Raw genomic sequence first — 19,697 nt, 5'->3', positions numbered from 1 at the left:
CCTTAAATTCCTCTATATACCTGCCTAGTAGTCTTAAATTTCACTAGTGTATCTGCCTCCACCACAGATTCGGGCAGTGCATTCCATGCACCAACCACTCTCCGAGTAGAAAACCTTTCTCTAATATCCCCATTGAACTTCCCACCCCTTACCTTAAAACCATGTATTGAGCAGTGATGCCCTGGGGAAGAGGTGCTGGCTGTCCACTATCTATTCTTCTTAATATCTTGTATGCTTCTATCATGTCTCCTCTCATCTTCTTCCTCTCCAGAGAGTAAAGCCCTAGCTCCTTTAATCTCTGATCATAATGCGTACTCTCTAAACCAAGCAGCATCCTGGTGAATCTCCTCTGTATTCTTTCCAATGCTCCCACATCCTTCCTATACTGAGGCAACCAGAATTGGACACAGTACTCCCAAGTGTGGCCTAACCAGACTTTTATAGAGCTGCATCATTACCCCGCGACTCTTAAACTCTACCTGTGAGGCAACTTTCAGGGATCTGTGGACATGTAACCCCAGATCCCTCTGCTCCTCCACACTACCAAGTATCCTGCCATTTACTTTGTACTCTGCCTTGGAGTTTGTCCTTCCAAAGTGTAACACCTCACACTTCTCTGCGTTGAACTCCATCTGCCACTTCTCAGCCCACTTCTGCATCCTATCTATGTCTCTCTGCAATCTTTGACAATCCTCTACACTATCCACAACACCACCTATCTTTGTGTCGTCTGCAAACTTGCCGACCCACCCTTCTACCTCCACATCTAGGTCGTTAATAAAAATCACGGAAAGCAGAGGCCCCAGAACTGATCCTTGTGGGACATCACTAGTCACAACCCTCCAATCTGAATGTACTCCCTCCACCACAACCCTGTGCTTTCTGTGGGCAAGCCAATTCTGAATCCACCTGGCCAAACTTCCCTGGATCCCATGACTTCTGACTTCTTGAATAAGCCTACCATGTAGAACCTTGTCAAATGCCTTACTAAATTCCATGTCGATCACATTCACTGCACTACCCTCATCTATATGCTTGGTCACCTCCTCAAAGAACTCTATCTGACACAATCTGCCCTTCTGCCATGCTGATTGTCCCTGATCAGACCACAATTCTCTAAATGCCCATAGATCCTATCTCTAAGAATCTTTTCCAACAGCTTTCCCACACAGATGCAAGGCTCACTGGTCTGTAATTACCTGGACTATCCCTACTACCTTTTTTGAATAAGGGGACAACATTCTCCTCCCTCCAGTCCTCCGGTACCTTTCCCATGGATAACGAGGACAAAGATCTTAGCCAGAGGCTTAGCAATCTCTTCCCTCACCTCATAGAGCAGCCTGGGGAATATTCCGTCAGGACCCGGGGACTTACAACTCCAACACCTCCTCTCCCTTAATATCAACATGCTCCAGAATATTAACCTCAGTCATATTGATCTCACTATCATCAAGTTCCCTCTCATTGGTGAATACCAAAGACATATATATTCATTGAGGACCTCGCTCATTTCCACAGCCTCCAGGCACATCTTTCCACCTTTATCTCTAATCAGTCCTACCTTCACTCCTGTCATCCGTTTGTTCTTCACATAATTGAAGAATGCCTTGGGGGTTTTCCTTTACCCACTCGCCAAGGCCTTCTCATGCCCCCTGTTGTTTCTCCCATTGAGCTCTGATGGCCACACTCTCTGCCATGAGAAGGTACCTGGCATCCCTATCACAATCCCTTCCACACCTCCGGGACACCTTTTTCTCCGTTTGCAATGGACCTGTCCGTTATTTCATCCTCTGTTGGATCCATGCGTGCAGTCGCCGTTTCTTTGATTTTATCACATCCTGCAAGGATCCCATCTGCAGACCCCAGAGCATGGACTTCGTATCGCGGCCCCGGGCCCAGCCGTCGATCTCAGCTGCCCTAGCAACCCTGGGCATATTCAAAACCCGGACTCCAGCACCATCATCACGTGTTCCAACTGGCCCCGGCCGTCGATCTTGGCTGCCCCAGCAACCCTGGGCATATTGAAAACTCGGACTCCAGCACCATCAACGTGGGTTCCAACGACCATGGACAGCTTCAAAGCGATTGCACAACCACTGACTGTGACTCCAGCCTTGAACTCCAGGCCGGGTCTTCACACGCTGCGATTGTGACTCCCGTCTCCCCCCTTCCCTCACCACCACTCTGCAATACCCTCTCCCTCAGATCCCATCGTCAGCTCCTGGGCCCTCAGAGGCTCCATCTTCACTCTCACCCCAACCCTTCCCTCTTCACTGACACTATCAGCCTCCCTCCCCCCTCTGATCATATCTCTTATCCGTGCCGGGTCTTTACCATTCCCTCCGACCTTCAGCTCTCTGAGGCAGAGCGCTCTGTCCTCAGTAAGGGCCTCAGCTTTGTCCCCCTTCGCCCACACCTCAGTGAGTTCCGCGTACGCCAAGACACTGAACTCTTCTTCATCCGGTTCCGTCTCCGAGCATATTTCTTTGGCAAGGACTCTCCTACCCCCACCTATGACCCCTACTCCCGTCTTCAACACTTCTCCTCTTCATGGACACCTTGCTCTGGTTTTCTGCCTGCTCTGGATCTCTTTATTGCTAATTGCCAATGGGATATGAACCGTCTCGACTTCACCACACCCTGTTCCAGTTCCAACCTAACTCCTTCCGAATGCTCTGCTTTCCACTCCCTCCGCACCAATCCCACCCAACCTCACTATAAAACCCGCTGATAAGGGGGGAGCTGTTGTCTGGCGTACTGACCTCTACCTGGCCCAGGCACAGCGACAACTCTGATACCTCCTCTTATTTCTCCCTTGATCATGACCCTAATAAGGAGCACCAGGCCATTGTCTCCTATACCATCACCAACCTTATCAGCTCTGCGGATCTCCCATCCACTGCCACGAACCTCATAGTTCCCACACCCTGCACTTCCCATTTCTAACTCCTACCCAAGATCCACAAACCTGCTTGTCCAGGTAGACCTATTGTCTCAGCTTGCTCCTGACCCACCAAACTCATTTCTGCATACCTTGACACTGTCTTATCCCCCCTTTGTTCAATTTCTTCCCACCTATGTTCGTGACACTTCTCATGCTTTGAATTTTTTCAATGATATTAAGTTCCCTGGCCCCTATCGCCTTATTTTCACCATGGACGTCCAGTCCCTATATACCTCCATTTCACCCTGCCCTCAAATTTACCTGGTCCATTTCCAACACCTCCCTCCCCTTTCTTGATCTTTCTGTCTCCATCTCCGGAGACGGCTTATCTACTGATATCTACTATAAGCCTACAGACTCTCACAGCTACCTGGACTATTCCTCTTCCCACCTTGTCTCTTGCAAAAATGCTATCCCCTTCTCACAATTCTTCCGTCTCCACCGCATCTGCTCTCAGGATGAGGCTTTTCATTCCAGGACAAAGGAGATGTCTTCCTTTTTTAAACAAAGGGGCTTCCCTTCTTCCACCATCAACTCAAACGCATCTCTTCCATTTCCCGCACATCTGCCCTCACCCCATCCGCCCGCCACCCCACACGGGATAGGGTTCCCCTTGTCCTCACCTACCACCCCACCAGCCTCTAGGTCCAACGTATAATTCTCCGTAACTTCCGCCACCTCCAACGGAATCCCACTACCAAGCACATCTTTCCCTCCCCCCCTCCCACCTTTCTGCTTGCCGCAGAAAAGGGAATCTTTCTGACTCCCTTGTCCACTCGTCGCCCCCATCCCTTCCCACCGATCTCCCTCCTGGCACTTATCCTTGCAAGCGGAACAAGTGCTACACCTGCCCTTACACTTCCAACCTCACCACCATTCAGGTCCCCAGACAGTCCATCCAGGTGAGGTGACACTTCACCTGTGAGTCGGCTGGTGTGGTATACTGCATCCGATGCTCCTGGTGTGGCCTTTTATATATTGGTGAGACCCAACGCAGACTTGGAGACGGTTTCGCTGAACACCGCCAGAGAAAGCAGGATCTCCCAGTGGCCACACATTTTAATTCCATGTCCCGTTCCCATTCTGATATGTCTATCCATGGCCTGCTCTATTGTCAAGATGAATCCACACTCAGGTTGGAGGAACAACACCTTATATACAGGCTGGGTAGCCTCCAACCTGATGGCATGAACATTGACTTCTCTAACTTCCGTTAATGCCCCTCCTCCCCTTCTTACCCCATCCCTGACATATTTAGTTGTTTGTTTTTTTTTCTCTCCCTCTGCCCATCACCCTGCCTGTTCTCCATCTTCCTCTGGTGCTCTCCCCCTTTCTTTCTCCCGGCCTCCCGTCCCTTGATCCTTTTCCCTTCTCCAGCTCCAGTATCACTTTCGCCAATCACTTTTCCAGCTCTTAGCTTCATCCCATCCCCTCCGGTCTTCTACTATTTTGCATTTCCCCCTCCCCCCACTACTTTCAAATCTCTTAGTATCTCTCCTTTCAGTTAGTCCTGACGAAGGGTCTCGGCCCGAAACGTCGACAGTGCTTCTCCCTATAGATGCTGCCTGCCCTGCTGTGTTCCACCAGCATTTTGTGTATGTTGTTTGAATTCCCAGCATCTGCAGATTTCCTCGTGTTTGCTATGTGTACAGGTCCCACCTTCCCCAGAAGAGATCCCAATGATCCAAAGGTCTAAAACCCTGGCCCCTGCACCAACACCTCAGCCACGCATTCAACTGCCATCTCCTCCAATTCTTACCATCATTATCACGTAGCAGTGGCAGCAATCCTGAGAACGCCACCCTTAGGGTCCTGTTCTTCAGCCTTCTGCCTTGTTCCCGAAACTCATACTTCAGGACCTCATCCCTTTGCCTGCCTATGTCATTGATACCAATATGTATCACAACATCAATGAACTTCAAGATGGCAGCGCGATGCAGCGCACAGCAACCACTCCAGGAATGAATATCTGTTATCTGTAAATAGGGGCCATGTACTATCCTGATTTGATGGAGATGGACGTGTGAAGCATGGAGGAACATCTGGTGGAACTTTTGAAATGCCTGTTTTGCTGCCGCTGCTACTGTGTGATCGGAGAAATCTCCGGGAGGAAGGCCCCGAATCCTTGGCTTTGCCTGTTGCTTGGCGGCCGGTGCCGGGGTCGAAGCGCTCGGCAGAGATGGCGCGCGGTGTCGGAGGGCTGGTCGGAGGCTTGAAGTTTTCGGATGGACTCGGAGTTGGCTGTGGTCGGAGCTCCCAAAGTGCTGTATTGGCAAGCTGAAGCGCTGGAGGTTCATGGCAGGAAGAGTTTTTCTTCCTTCTACCGTCTGCATGAGATGATGGGCTGTCGGGACTTTGAGACTTTCTTTTAAACTGTGCGTGGACTGATCTTTATCAGATTACGGTATTGCTTTGCATTGTTGAAACTGTGTTATAATTATGTGGTCTTTGTCAGTTAGTCTTTTATCAATTATGGTATTGTCTGCACTGTTGAAACTATATGTTAACTATAACTATATGTAACTATGTGGTTTTGTGTAGGTCTTGTAGCTTTAGGTTTGTCTGATGGGTTTGTAGTTCCTTTCTGGGGAACGTGCTAAGACGGTAGCGCGATATCGATATGCAGCAGCTTCTCCGGACTCTGGATTGGGGATTACCAAACGTTATGTGGTTTTTCTTGTGCGGTCTGTTTTGTGCTTTTTCGTGATATCATTCCGGAGAACGTTTTCTCATTTTTTAACTGCATCGTATTTGTTGTTTATAAATGACAATAATCTGAATCTGAATCTGAACTTCTGGTTGCTTTCCCTCTGGTACCAGTATGTCATGTACCCAGTCAGAGACATCATAGACCCTGGCAAAAAACAATGCAGGTGTCCTGCACAGGTCCACAAAATCTCCTGTCTGCTCCCCTGACTATAGAGTCCCCAATGATGACAGCTCTCCTCTTCTCCATCCCACCCTTCTGCACCACAGGGTCAGGGTCAGTGCCAGAGGCCCTGCCACCCTGGTTGGTCATCTCCACCAACAATTTCCAGGACAGTATACTTATTACTACTTATTACTCAAGGGAATGGCTACAGGGGTGCTCTGCACAGCCTGCTTCTGGCAGCCTAGGTGTGTCTACCTCCCTGTAGCTCTCATCTATGACTGCCTCATTCTCCTTTATGAGTCAAAGGTCATCCAGCTGCTGCTCCAGATTCCTCACACGGTCTTCCAGATCACCCAGACGCATGCACTTCTGGCAGATATAACTGCAGGAGAGGGGAGTTTCCCCAAGATTGCCACATCTCACATGAGAGGCACATCACCATCTCAGTAGGCATTGTAAAGCCTAACTGGGAGCAAGCTCATCCTCCACCTCTTTTCATCAAAGCCACTCAAGTCTTGACTTGATTGCACAGTCCAACTGCCAAAACTGCCAGAATCTCTCAATTCAAAGCCTCAAAGCTCCACTCCTTCGCTGGTCCACTCACTCACTGGCTGCTTTCCATGTGTGGAGAGGATGTTTTCTATAGTGGGGAGCCTAGAACCAGAGGGCAGTCTCAGAATAGAGGGACCTCATTTAGAATGGAGATGAGGAATTTCTTTTATCCAGATGGTGGTAAATCTATGGAATTCATCGCCACAGGTGGCTGTAGATTATTGGTCATTGGCTGTAGGTCTTTGGGTGTATTTAAGGTGGAGGCTGATAGTTCTTGATTAGTCTGGGCACAAAAGGTTTTGGAGTGAAGGCAGGAGAATAGGATTGAGAGGGAAATTGGATCAGCCTGATTCTGCCCCAATCTCTTACTGTGTTATGGTATAGGCCCTTCGGCCCATGATGTTGTGCCGACCTTTTAACCAACTCTAATATCCACCTGACCCTGTCCTCTTACATAGTCCTTCGTTTTTCTTTCATCTACAGTATCTGCCTCCAACACCACTCCTGGCAGGGCTTTAAATGCACCCGTCACTTCTCCGAAAAAAAAAAACTACCTCTGATATCCCTCCTATACTTTCCTTCAATCATGTTAATATTATAACCCCTGTTATTAGCCATTTCTGCACTGGGAAAAAAGTCTCTGGCTACCCAGATGATTCTATGCCTTTGATCATCCTGTACATCCTGTACATCTCTTTTATATTCCTTCAAAGTGAAAAACCCTAGGTTAGTCAACCTATTCTTAATAAGCACACTCAATAATCCAACCAGCACCCTGGTAAACCTCCTTTGCACCCTCTCTAAGGCTTCTTTTCTATTATGAGGCAACCAGAACTGAACACAATATTTGAAGTGTGGTCTAACCAAGATTTTGGAAATCATTGCATTGGTCACTCCTCTGATGCAGCTGTAACAGAAACTTGAGAGCTGGGTCAGATTTTCTGTGACTGCTTGGAATAATGTAGGAGTGAGGGGCTTGAAAGTCAACAGGAATTTGAACTTTATGGAGTCAGCAGTCCAGATGTGAGAGCTGGGCTGAAAAGTCTTCATACAGAATTTTACACATGTCAGTAACAACAGCCTTGGAAAATCTGAGAAAGTTCATGGTGTATGAAAGGTATTTGGGTAGGATGGAGAGAGGGGGAGAGAGAGAGAGAGAGAAGAATCGACTATTAAAGAACCATGCTAGTCTCCATATATATATAAAATCATATAAACATATAACAAAAACACAAAATGCTGGCAGAACTCAGCAGGCCAGACAGCATCTACGGGAGGAGGTAGTGACGACGTTTCGGGCCGAAACCCTTCATCATTTGACTCCTGATAAAGAGCTCAATGGCCCCACAGACCAGGTTTAGCATATCAAAGAGTGAAGTGGATTCGTACTTCTGTGCTTTTGAGCACATAGCAGCATCTTTGCAATGGCCTAAGGATGCCTATGTCTCTTATTGCAGTGTTATTTTGTGGGGAGTGTGCAGGAGGTATGCTCTGCTCAGTTGGTGTCTGATAGCCTCAATTGTGAAACTATTAAAGCTGCCGTCTTGCATGCATATGAGCTGTTGCCTGAGGTGTAGAATTTATAGGAAGATCACAACTCAGACTTATGTTGAGTTTGCAAGGGTGAAGGACCATCTCTCTTTAATAAATGGTGCATGTCAAATAAGGTGTTAGATGTTGCTTCTCTTTGGGAGCTGATACTCTTGGAGGATTTTAAGAACTGTTTACCTGAGCGTATTGTTTTGTACCGGAATGAATAGAAAGTATATTCCTTATCTCTAGCTGCTGTGTTAGCCTCCTGCACAAGTCTGTATTTGCATCTCATTGTGCAGTAGCTCAATGTCGCTAAGGCTCAAGATGAAAAACAGCCTCACCTCGTTCTAAGGAACGGCATTAAGTGTTTTTATGTTCATGGGTCAGGTGATCTAATCGCGGACTGCTTGACCCTGAAGTGTAAACATCAGTGGCAGCAGTCAGACCAGTCTCAAGGTGTGTAGGTCTGATTAAAACTGTCCATGTTTCGGTTGATGTAGTATCCAAGCCTGATCTTAGCTATACACCTTTCTTATTTTATAGACCAGTTTCTAATTCTGTTAGGCCAGATGAACAGGTCTTGGTTACCATACAGTCACAAAATACTATTAACATTAGTCTCTGAGTGTCATGGCCTGAAGATTGCTAGGTTGTCATAATATGCAAGGTGTATGTTTATGTAAGACAGTATAATGTTCCTGGCACTATTATCATAAAACATATAGTATAAAAATGTGAAACAGCAACAATAAAAGATGCAAGTGACCAGTGCAGGATGAGAGTGTGTCTGTGAGGGGAGGGGGAGTAGGGTAGGGGGAGGGCATCAGTGCCAGTAAATGCTGAAAATGTCATGAGGAATTTTGTCCCCTTACGCGCTTCTGTCTACAGTAAGCAATGTCCAGTGGATTAATAACTTGGTGACAAATTCTATGGGGAAAGCTGAAATGTATCTTAGTTTGGTATCTTCTGAATGCATTTTGTTCATGTTGACTTGGGATTGTGGTAGACTTGTGTGACATTCTCCTCTTCACAATAACTGTATGTGAAATGTATTATTATACTTATTCAATTCAGCCTTTTATTCATGCCATAGTGTTTATCTTAAAACTCGCCATATTGAAGGGACTGAAGAAATGGTTACATGTTGTTAAAAGTTGAATTATTAGAAAAATCACACTTTTCATCAGTATTAGTATTTTCTGGTCAGATGTATTTAGAACAGAGATGAGGAGTTTCTTTAGCCTGTGGATGGTGAATTTCTGGAATTCAGATGGCTGTGGAAGCCAAGTCACTAGGTATACTTGAAGTAGTGGTTGATCCTATGAATAGCCAGAGGCTTTTTCCCAAGGCCGAAATGGCTGCTGCAAGAGGGCACAGGTACAGAGGAGATGTCAGAGGTAAGTTTTTTACGCAGAGAGTGGTGAGTGCCGGCAACGGTGGTGGAGGTGGATATGATAGGGTCTTTTAAGAGACTTTTAAGAGGGGGGGAAGATGATGTTTTTAAGAAGGATGAGTGTGAAATGTTGGTTGTGATAAATGTTAGGAAAGAAATACAGCAGTTTTGAAAATGGATGACACCAGGCTTAGATGAAGTGCGTAACAGACTACAAGAATTCTTATCAGAGGAGACTGCAATTGCTCTGACTACATTTTTCACTCCTTCCTCGCTATAGGACTTTTACCAGAAGATTAGAGAGCTTCTGTTTAAAAAGAAAAGGATTATCACAAGGTAGTTAATTAACTTCAGTGGTCGGCAAATTGTTGGAATAATTTCCAAAGGATATCATAAATCTTCATTTAGAAAGGCACAGGTTAATCAGGGACAAAAGTAAACTCTGTCCTATTACTTGGAGATCAGAGGGAGCAATGCCATTGATATACCCTACGAAGTACCTTGATCAAACCATTTGAAGATCACACATGTAAATTGGTAAATTCATTTATTCCTGTCACATGTTCTGAGATGCAGTGAAAAACTTCATACAGTTCAATTCATTACTGTAGTATATTGAAGTACTACAAAAGATTTAAAGATCAGCTTTATTAGTCACAGGTACATTGAAACATACAGTGCAGTACTTTTTTTGTGTGAAATCAAATTAGTAAGGATTGTTCTGGTGAGCCTGCCAGTGTCACCACATTTTCGGTGCTAACATAGCATGCCCACAACTCACTGATCCTAACCGTACGTCTTAGAATGTTGTAGGAAACTGGAGGACCCGGAAGAAATTTAACAGTATGTGGTCATGGGGAAAACATACAAGCTCTTTACAGGCAGCAGCAGGAATTGAACCCCGATCAGTGATTGCTGGATTTGTAAAAGCTTTATGCTAACCACTGCATTACCATGCCACCAAGGTATAAGAGTACAAAGTAATTCAATAACAGAGTGCAGAGTTGGAAATTTGGGCAGATGGAATTAAATCTGGACAAGTGGGCAGATTGAATCTGGGTGCCACATTATTGTGGTGGTTAACAGGATGCTATTACAGCTCGAGGTGTTGGAGTTTGGAGTTCAATTCCAGCGTTCTCTGTAAGGAATTTCTGTGGAATCTGGGTTTTCCCTAGCTGCTTCAGTTTCTTTCCCCAGACCAAAGATGTACTGGGGAGGTTAATTGGTCTTTATAAATTGTCCCGTGATTAGGTTAGGATTGAATTGGGGTTGTCAGGGGCTGGAGCAGTGTGGCTCGAATGACTGGAAAAGCCTACTCCACACTGTATCGCTAAATAAATAAAATAAAGTACAAGATGATGCATTTTGTGAGGTCAAATAAAAGAAGTGAGTGTACAGTAAATAATAAGACTGATCTTGCTCCATAGCTCCCTGAAATTGGCATTAAGTGGAAGGCCTGTTAAAGGAAATGTCCATGTACATGCAAATATTAAAGGCATGTCTTCATCAGCTGGTACAGCATGAAAGTTGTTAAATCATATTGCCATTATATAACACTCTGATTATACTATATGGAGAGTATTGTGTGCAGTTCTGGTCACCACTTTATTGAAAATAGGTGGAGGCTTTGGAGTGAGTGCATATCTCCAGAATGTTCCCTGTATTTCAGTGTAAGGAGAAGTTAGACAAATATTTGCTTGTTTTCTACGGAGCATTGGCAGCTGAGGGATGATGTGATAGATATAAAATTTTGAGAGGCTTTTCCCATGTAGGAGATGTCAAATAATTGGAGGGTTATGGGCTGAGTGCAGGTCGGTGGGACTAGGTGAGAGTAAGCAATCTAGAAGGGCTGAGATGGCCTGTTTCCATGCTGTAATTGTTATATGGTTAATAGAGGGCATGGATTTAAGGTGATTGGGGGAAAAGTTCTAAGAAGATTTGCGAGAGAAGTTGTTTTTACAGTATGTAGTGGCTGCCTGGAACATACTGCCAGGGAAGGAGGCAGATTTTGGAAAGATGCAAAAGTAACAGGGTTGTTATCATGGGTGACTTTAACTTCCCTAGTATTGATTGGCAATTGATTATTTCCAAGGGTTTAGATGAGGCAGAGTTTGTCAAGTGTGTCCAGGATGGATTCCTGTCACAGTATGTTGACAGGCCGACTAGGGGGAATGCCATACTAGATCTAGTATTAGGTAATGGACCGGGTCAGGTCACAGATCTGTCAGTGGGTGAGCTTCTGGGGGACAGTGACCATTGCTCCCTGACCTTTAGCATTATCATGGAAAAGGATAGAATCAGAGAGGACAGGAAAATTTTTAATTGGGGAAGGGCAAATTATGAGGCTATAAGGCTAGAACTTGCGGGTGTGAATTGGGATGATGTTTTTGCAGGGAAATGTACTATGGACATGTGGTCGATGTTTAAGGATCTCTTGCAGGATGTTAGGGATAAATTTGTCCTGGTGAGGAAGGTAAAGAATGGTAGGGTGAAGGAACCATGGGTGACAAGTGAAGTGGAAAATCTAATCAGGTGGAAGAAGGTAGCATACATGAGGTTCATGAAGCAAGGATCAAATGGGTCTATTGAGGAATATAGGGTAACAAGAAAGGAGCTTAAGAACGGGCTGAGAAAAGCAAGAAGGGGGCATGATAAGGCCTTGGCGAGTAGGGTAAAGGAAATCCCCAAGGCATTCTTCAATTATGTGAAGAACAAAAGGATGACAGGAGTGAAGGTAGGACCGATTAGAGATAAAAGTGGGAAGATGTGCCTGGAGGCTGTGGAATTGAGCGAGGTCTTCAATCAATACTTCACTTCGGTATTGACCATTGAGAGGGAACATGATGATGGTGAGGACAATATAAGTGAGGTTGATGTTCTGGAGCATATTGATATTAAGGGAGAGGAGGTGTTAGAGTTGTTAAAATACATTAGGATGGATCAGTCCTTGGGGCCTGACGGAATATTCCCCAGGCTGCTCCACGAGGTGAGGGAAGAGATTGCTGAACTTCTGGCTAGGACAGGGGTGGGCAAACTTTTTGACTTGAGGGCCACAAAGGGTTCTAAAATTTGACAGGGGGGCCGGACCAGGAGCAGATGGATGGAGTGTTTTGAGTCTTACACCTCATAAGAGAAAATAAAATATCATGGGGTATGTAGAAAACGTGCTTTAATTTCAATTGAAAATGAACAAATGCATTACAACAAAATATCTGTCTTTGAAGTCCCATGGTATTTAGCTATTTATTGAAATGACTTTTAAATCACTGAAAATTAAATGAATAAAATACAGCTATTTTTAATAGTAACAGTTATTATTTTAAAGCACTGAAAATTCAGTTATCCTTCAAGATATTATCATCATCACTCTCCTCCTGACTGTCTTTATTTCAAAAACGGTAGGAGATGCAGGTCTACTTGTCCTGCTCCTTCTTATTCAATTGTCCCCTGTGCCAAAACTCAACAACGACCCGCACAATGACAGAACAGTGAGAGCGCGCCAGTATGCGGAGCTCTGTGCTTGCAAATCCCCGCAGGCTATCTCCCTTAGCCAGAACGCTGGCTAATTGTGAGCCCGTTCGGATGTGCCAGGAAATGGGTCGCCACAAGGTCACAAAGTAAAGCGCAAATGTGGAGTAATACGCTGCACCTCAACAAAGGTCAATGTATATAGAGTGCGTCATCTATTGGGAAAACGCCAGAATTGCGGGGAAAAAACGTTAACAAGATTTATTAATATAATTTCATAAAGTTCTGCGTGCCGGATTAAAAAGCTTAACGGGCCACATATGGCCCGCGGGCCATAGTTTGCCCCACGCCTGGGCTAGGATCTTTATGTCCTCGTTGTCCACGGGAATGGTACCAGAGGATTGAAGGGAGGCGAATGTTGTCCCCTTGCTCAAAAAAGGTAGTAGGGATAGTCCAGGTAATTATAGACCTAACACGAGGAAATCTGCAGATGCTGGAAATTCATACAACAACACACACAAAATGCTGGTAGAACACAGCAGGCTAGGCAGCATCAATAGGGAGAAGCGCTGTCGACGTTTTGGGCCGAGACCCTTCATCAGGACTAACTGAAAGAAAAGATAGTAAGAGATTAGGACCAGTAATTATAGACCAGTGAGCCTTACGTCTGTGTGGGAAAGCTGTTGAAAAAGATTCTTAGAGATGGGATCTATGGGCATTTAGAGAATCATGGTCTGATTAGGGACAGTCAGCATGGCTTTGTGAAGGGCAGATCGTGCTGAACAAACCTGATTTAGTTCTTTGTGGAGGTGACCAGGCATATAGATGAGGGTAGTGCAGTGGATGTGACCTAAATGGATTTTAGTAAGGCATTTGACAAGGTTCCACACAGTAGGCTTATTCAGAAAGTCAGAAGGCATGGGATTCAGGGAAGATTGGCCAGGTGGATTTAGAATTGGCTTGCCTATAGAAGGCAGAGGATCGTGGAGGAGGGAGTACATTCAAATTGGAGGGTTGTGACTAGTGGTGTCCCACAAGGATCTGTTCTGGGACCTCTATTTTTTGTGATTTTTATTAACGACCTGGACGTGGGGGTGGGCAAGTTTGTAGACGCCACAAAGGCTGGTGGCGTAGATAATGTAGAGGATTGTCGGAAGATTGCAGAGAGACATTGATAGGATGCAGAAGTGGGCTAAGAAGTGGCAGATGGAGTTCAACGCAGAGAAGTGTGAGGTGGTACACTTTGGAAGGACAAACTCCAAGTCAGGGTACAAAATGGTAGGATACTTGGTAGTGTGGAGGAGCAGGGGGATCTTGGGGTATATGTCCACAGATCCCTGAAAGATGCCTCACAGGTAGATAGGGTAGTTAAGAATGCTTATGGGGTGACAGCTTTCATAAGTCGAGGGGTAGAGTTTAAGAGACGCAATGCAATGATGCAGCTCTATAAAACTCTGGTTAGGCCACACTTGGAGTACTGCGTCCAGTTCTGGTTGCCTCAGTATAGGAAGGATGTGGAAGCACTGGGAAGGGTACAGAGGAGATTTACCAGAATGCTGCCTGGTTTAGAGAGTATGGATTATGATCAGAGATGAGGGAGCTAGGGCTTTACTCTTTGGAGAGAAGGAGAATAAGAGGAGACATGATAGAGGTGTACAAAATTAGGTGTAGAAGATATTAAGAAGAATAGACAAAGTGGACAGCCAGTGCCTGTTCTTCAGGGAACCACTGCTCAGTACAGGAAGACGTGGCTTTAAGGTGAGGGGAGGGAAGTTGAAGGGGGATATTAGAGGAAGGTTTTTCACTCAGAGAGTGGTTGGTGCGTGGAATGCACTGCCTGAGTCAGTGGTGGAGGCAGATACACTAAAGAAGTTTAAGAGACTATTAGACAGGTATATGGAGGAATTTAAGGTGGGGTTTATATGGGAGGCAGGGCTTGAGGGTCGGCACAACATTGTGGGCTGAAAGGCCTGTAATGTGGTGTACTGTTCTATGTTCTATAAGGTACAATTTTTAAGAGATATTTTGTCACACAGACCAGGCAGAGATGCAGATGGGAATAGTTTAGAGTGATATGGTAGCCCATAGGGCCACTTGCTGTGTGATGCAGGTCCTCCCTAGGTTATGCCAGAGTTCCCTTCCTGTGAATTGTTTGTAACCCAGATAGCTCACAAGTCAAAAGTGCAGCCACAGACTGTGTTTCCACATGGTAGAAGATGACTGAAGCCCTGCAGCACCTGCAAATCCAATCCACCAATATTCTAAATGCTCGATTGCATGTACCCACTGTACGTAAGTGGGATGTTTCTAAGCTGGGGAGCACCTGTACTTTTCTGTGCTCTGTGGTAATCATACGAGGTGTAGGCTGTGATGGGCGAGTCCTGAGGTCAAAGCCCAGAGGTTAGTGAGTGCAGAGCTTGGAGGCCTGAAGACTGTGAGTCTTGGCGTCTAGTGGTTCAAAGGCCTGGAGGCAAGGCAGCCTTTCCTGGCTTGTGTACATTTGTTCTTGCTAAAGAAAAAGAAGCCCTTAACTCCGAGTGGAGTCATCGGGACGCCATTATGATGGCATTTTTTAGCAGGTTTTCTTGTTTTTACGAGACCAAATTGCTAGCTCGACGCTCAACCCAGCACGAATGGGAAGTGTGCAGTGGAGTGGGCTGGATTCGAACTCAGAAGTCCAGCGCTGATGCCACTACGCCACCAGCTGGCTGTTTGCTCATGCTGCTTGTTGTATATTGGGAGTATGCTCTTCTGATGAACATTGTGGACATGTTTTATTGGCACTGTGGTGACACTTGCTGGCTGGTCCCAGCACAACCTTTGATTACATTGCAAACAGTGCATTTCACTGTATGTTTCAATGTACATGTGACTGTGATTAATTGTTAACTCCAATCTAATATAGTTGGCATCTTCTCCCTATAACTGCAAAGATTTCCTCCAACTGCTCTTGTTTCCTCCTGCATCTCAGAGTCAAGCCAGTAGATTAAGTAGGCACTGTAAATTACCCTTCATATAAAGAAGTGGCATAGATCAAAGCAAGATTGATAGATGAGTGAAAGAGAATGGGTTGTAGTGCTAGAAGGAAATAATGGACTGAAGGAACTGCTCTGTTGAGAGCTACCATGGATCCAATGTGCCAAAAGACCTCTTGCCTTACACTAAATAAAGTTGTACTGGTTAGGCCACAAACTGAGTGATGCAAATAAGTTCCTTCATCACATTACCAGAAAGATATGGTTGTAACAAGTAGGCTACAGAGGGGATTTACAAGGATATTCTGAGCTGAGTTGTTTTAGTTGGCAAAACTAATTTTGCACTATCTAGAACAGGGGTCGGCAATCTTTACCACTGAAAGAGCCATTTGGACCCGTTTCCCACAGAAAAGAAAACACTGGGAGCCACAAAACCTGTTTGACATTTAAAATGAAATAACACTGCATACAACGTTTTTTTTTGCCTTTATGCTATGTTTAAACAAACTATAATGTGTTGCATTTATGAAATCGATGAACTCCTGCAGAGAAAACGAAATTACATTTCTGCATGCAACAAAAACATTTTGAACTCTGAAAAAAAGACGTTGGGTTGAAGGTTACTTTTAAGTAAAATACTCAATGTCTATTTGAGTCCTTCTTGTATTTATGAAAAACGCCGAACTTAAATTGTCCGCCAGCAGCAAACCAAAACTAACGTCAGCCAGCTGTCAACTGAAAAATAAGACAATAGACAATAGGTGCAGAAGTAGACCATTCGGCCCCTCGAGTCTGCACCGCCATTCTGAGATCATGGCTGATCATTCACTATCAATACCCAGTCCCTGCCTTGAATAGACAATATAAAAGGACTATTTCACTGAACAATGAAAAAATATGAATATACGTAAAATAATAGGCAATTAAAATATTTATCATACTTGGTTAATGGGATTTCTGCTCCTGGACCTCAGCGCACTGCGTCTGCACATCATGGCTGTATGACATCACCTTCATCTTTACACAGGATCGCAAGCTGTCATCTGTGAGGCGTGCACGATGTTTGTTTTTAATAAAGTTCATGTTGGAGAACACCTGCTCACATACATATGTGGATCCAAAGATCGACAGGACTCGAAGCGCATACTTTTTAATGTTTACATAAATGTTGGGGATAGCATTCCATGTTTCGAACACAAGTTTGTAGCATGGCTGGACATTCAAGCGTAATGGGGGCAGAAGTGAGTGCAGTTTCTATTACCAGGGAGATGGTGTTTGGGAGACTGAAAGGTCTGAAGGTAGATAAGTCACCTGGACCCAATGGACTACACTCAAAGGTTCTAAAAGAGTTAGCTGAAGAGATTATTGAGGCAATAAGCAATGAATTTTCAAAAATCACTACAGTCTGGCATGGTTCCAGAAGACTGGAAAATTGCAAGTGTCACACCACTCTTCAAGAAGGGAGGGAAGTAGAAGAAAGGAAATTACAGTGTAGGCCAGTTAATCTGACCTCAGTATTTGGGAAGATGTTGCAGTCAATTGTTATGGATGTGGTTTTGGGGTACTTGGAGGCACATGATAGTCAGCATTATTTCCTCCAAGGAATATCTTACCTGACAAATCTGTTGGAATAGTTTGAAGAAATAACAAGCAGGAATATAAAGGAGAATTGGTGGAAGCTGTGTACTTGGATTTTCAGGAGACTTTTGATAAAGTCTCATGCCACATATGAGACTGCTAAATAAGTTAAGAGTCCAGGGTATCACAGGAAAGATATTAGCATTGGCTGATTGGTATGAGACAAAGATTAGGAATAAAGTATCCATTTTGGATTGGCTGCTGGTGATGAGTGGTGTTCCATAGTGGTCTGTCTTTTTATGTTGTATGTCAATGATTTGTCACTCTTTGTGCGTATTATTTTTCATTGATTCTGGTGTAATTCTTCATGTTACTGTGAATGCCTGCAAGAAAATAAATCTCAAGTTAGTATATGGTGACATATACTGAACATACTTTGATAATAAATTTACTTTGAACTTTGAATGGGGTTGAGTGGGATAATGAATCGGCCATCAGCCAAGATGGAATGGTGGAGCAGACTTGATGGGCCAAATAGCCTAATTCTGCTCCTGTGTCTCATGATCATGGTCAAACTATTTCTGAATTTTTGACTGTTGGTCTTCAAGTGCTAAAGAAGTTCAATCTATTTTATTTGGTATTTCAAAGAATGAGGTGCATGTCAATTCTAGACAGAGCAACAGTTGGCACTAGATGGCCTGAAGGGATTGTTTCTTTGCTGTAGTGCTCTATAACTATGACTCTGGAATAAAGTTTTTGAAATGTAACATCTAGACATATGACTGCAGCATTTTCTTCTTTAAACAGTGGAGGGCAGTTTTATCAAAAAATTAAGAAAATAAGAACTTTCAACCTCTTGTTTGTTCGTGAAGTTTTCCCAGATGTTCATCCTCTGTCCTGAAGGAGATTAGCTGGAAGCGAGCTTCAGATTTAGCACAGCTGGCTATTTGCATACACTGTTTGGGATTCATTATTTGATATCTTTGCCCAGTTCCCCAAATGAGATTAGAAATCTCTATGTGTCAGTATTCTTTTGGATGCATTAAGCTATAATTTCCCATGGGCCCTTTCCTTCAATTGGTCATCCAGCATTTCTGTTCTTGTTGTTTCTGCTTCCAGAAGCCAATTAGAAAGTGAGCAGACTGTTTGCTTTCTAATTGTTGACAGTCAGACCAACAGATTAAAAAAAACTGATAAATATAATGTTGGGAGAAAAGTAATATTGGGGGATTGTTCTGGAGATTAATCTTCAATTAATTGGAAATCTTGGACTCTTGTGAATGTTTTGAGGTACTTTTGAAGTCTTTATAGTGAAATCTGAGGGGAAACTTTTTCACTCAGACGGTGGTGCAAGTGTGGAACAAGCTACCAGAAGAAGTGGTAGATGTGCCTTCATTTGTATCAGTTAAGAGAAGGTTGGATAGATAAATGGAAGGAGGGTTTGGAGGGATTTGGTTCGGGTGCAGTTTAGATGGGACTAAGCAGCAGATCAGGTTGGCATGGACTAAGTAGGTTGAATGGCCTGATTCTGTGCTGTAGTACGCTATGACTCTATAACCTTACTGGATGTTGACCACACTTTGAGTATTTCCCGGACTTTTGATTGGTGTGCTGGAGGAAGGATGTATGCAGAGTAAATTCACCAGAAAACTTGCCTGGCATGGAGGACTTTAGTTTTTAAGGGAGATTGGATTAGTTGGATTTAATTTCCCTGGGGTATTGGAAGTTGAAGGCTGTCTTGATAATGTTGAGTGATTATAATTGACCGGGTGAGAATTCCCTTATCTTTGAAATAGTATTATGGAAGTCTTAGCTTAAGGATGACACTTTAATGGAACAGGAAAGTTCATTGCACATTGTGGCCTAGTTCCTGCAGGGGAACTTGAACCCATCAACATCTGACTCTGCCAGGAGCGATACACAATATAGCATAGGTGACACCTAATTTAAATTTTTGATTTTCTATCAGCAGCATAAAAAAAGCTTGGGAACCCCAGCTCTATTATGTGGCTTCATCCATGTTACTCCAATCTGTTGTTTTTGACCATAAAACTATTAGTCATAGGAGCAGAATTAAGCCACTGAGTCAGCTAGGCAATATTATTATCTGCTGATTTATTATCCCTCTCACCATAGAACCATAGAACATTACAGCACAGAAACAGGCCTTTTGGTCCTTCTTGGCTGTGCCGAACCATTTTTCTGCCCTGTCCCACTGACCTGCACCTGGGCCATATCCCTCCAAACCCCTCTCATCCATATACCTGTCCAAGTTTTACTTAAATGTCAAAAGTGAGCCCGCATTCACTACTTCATCTGGCAGCTCATTCCACACTCCCACCACTCTCTGCGTGAAGCAGCTCCCCCAATGTTCCCTTTAAA

General features: G+C 44.3%; 1 protein-coding gene and 1 long non-coding RNA gene across 5 annotated transcripts in view; one reads left to right on the top strand and one right to left on the bottom strand.

Moving 5' to 3' along the window:
- Window positions 1-19,697, top strand: part of hspbap1 (hspb associated protein 1) — a 328,857-nt gene that overhangs the window by 36,981 nt on the left and 272,179 nt on the right. The gene's annotated exons all lie outside the window — the stretch shown is intronic.
- The window catches only part of LOC132393006 (uncharacterized), a 66,570-nt gene that overhangs the window by 30,353 nt on the left and 16,520 nt on the right, over window positions 1-19,697 (bottom strand). The window contains exon 3 of the long non-coding RNA XR_009511713.1: window positions 16,679-17,698. This is a non-coding gene — a long non-coding RNA (uncharacterized LOC132393006). The remainder of the gene's footprint in view (window positions 1-16,678; window positions 17,699-19,697) is intronic.

The sequence above is a fragment of the Hypanus sabinus genome, chromosome 4, assembly GCF_030144855.1.
Source record: "Hypanus sabinus isolate sHypSab1 chromosome 4, sHypSab1.hap1, whole genome shotgun sequence".
Lineage (NCBI taxonomy): Eukaryota > Metazoa > Chordata > Chondrichthyes > Myliobatiformes > Dasyatidae > Hypanus > Hypanus sabinus.
Note: the sequence above shows the minus strand (reverse complement) of the source record. Positions and strands in the feature narration are given on the sequence as shown.